This window comes from Arachis duranensis, chromosome 6 (assembly GCF_000817695.3).
Source record: "Arachis duranensis cultivar V14167 chromosome 6, aradu.V14167.gnm2.J7QH, whole genome shotgun sequence".
NCBI lineage: Eukaryota > Viridiplantae > Streptophyta > Magnoliopsida > Fabales > Fabaceae > Arachis > Arachis duranensis.
This window is the reverse complement of record NC_029777.3, coordinates 83,281,082-83,282,496: the sequence shown is the minus strand read 5'-3', so window position 1 is coordinate 83,282,496 and position 1,415 is coordinate 83,281,082. Positions and strand designations below refer to the sequence as shown.

Genomic DNA, 1,415 nt, shown 5'->3' with positions numbered 1-1,415 from the left:
AAGAAGAGAGTAGAAGAAGAAGAAATGAAGAAGAATGGAATGGCTTGGTGTTCGGCCAAAAAGGGAGAGTAGTGTTGTTTAGGTTGTGTGAAAATGAAGGAGTGAAGATGGGTTTATATAGGAGAGGGGGTGGTGATGGTTCGGCTATGTGAGGGTGGGTTTGGGAGGGAAAGTGTTTTGAATTTGAATGGTTAGGTAGGTGGGGTTTTATGAAGGATGGGTATGAGTGGTGAAGAGAAAGATGGGATTTGATAGGTAAAGGGTTTTTGGGGAAGAGGTGTTGAGGTGATTGGTGAATGGGTGAAGAAGAAGAGAGAGAGTGGTGGGGTAGGTGGGGATCCTGTGGGGTCCACAGATCCTGAGGTGTCAAGGAAAAGTCATCCCTGCACCAAATGGCATGCAAAAATGCGTTTTTAGCCATTTATGGCGTTAAACGCCGGGCTGGTGCCCATTTCTGGCGTTTAACGCCAGCTTCTTGCCCTTTTTTGGCGTTTAACGCCAGTCTGGTGCCCCTTTCTGGCGTTAAACGCCCAAAATGGTGCCAGACTGGGCGTTAAACGCCAGCACGCTTTCCTCCAGGGTGTGCTGTTTTTCTTTCTGCTTTTCATTCTGTTTTTGCTTTTTTTTCATTGATTTTGTGACTTCTTATGATCATCAACCTACAAAAAATATAAAATAACAAAAGAAAATAGATAAAATATAACATTGGGTTACCTCCCAACAAGCGTTTCTTTAATGTCAGTAGCTTGACAGAGGACTCTCATGGAGCCTTAGAAATGCTCAGAGCCATGTTGGAACCTCCCAACACCAAACTTAGAGTTTGAATGTGGGGGTTCAACACCAAACTTAGGATTTGGTTGTGGCCTCCCAACACCAAACTTAGAGTTTGACTGTGGGGGCTCTGTTTGGCTCTGTTTTGAGAGAAGCTCTTCATGCTTACTCTCCATGGTGACAGAGGGATATCCTTGAGTCTCAAACACAAAGGATTCTTCATTCACTTGAATGATCAACTCTCTTCTATCAACATCAATCACAGCCTTTGCTGTGGCTAGGAAGGGTCTGCCAAGGATGATGGATTCATCCATGCACTTCCCAGTCTCTAGGACTATGAAATCAGTAGGGATGTAATGGTCTTCAACTTTTACCAGAACATCCTCTACAAGTCCATAGATTTATTTTCTTGAATTGTCTGCCATCTCTAGTGAGATTTTTGCAGCTTGCACCTCAAAGATCCCTAACTTCTCCATTACAGAGAGAGGCATGAGGTTTACACTTGACCCTAAGTCACACAAGGCCTTCTTGAAGGTCATGGTGCCTATGGTACAAGGTATTGAAAACTTCCCAGGATCCTGTCTCTTTTGAGGCAGTTTCTGCCTAGACAAGTCACCCAGTTCTTTGGTGAGCAAAGGAGGTTC

The 1,415-nt window shown here is 44.2% G+C and overlaps 1 pseudogene; it reads left to right on the top strand.

Annotated features, from left to right (window-relative positions):
* Positions 1-1,415, top strand: part of LOC107494322 (peroxidase 44-like) — a 17,507-nt pseudogene that overhangs the window by 11,224 nt on the left and 4,868 nt on the right.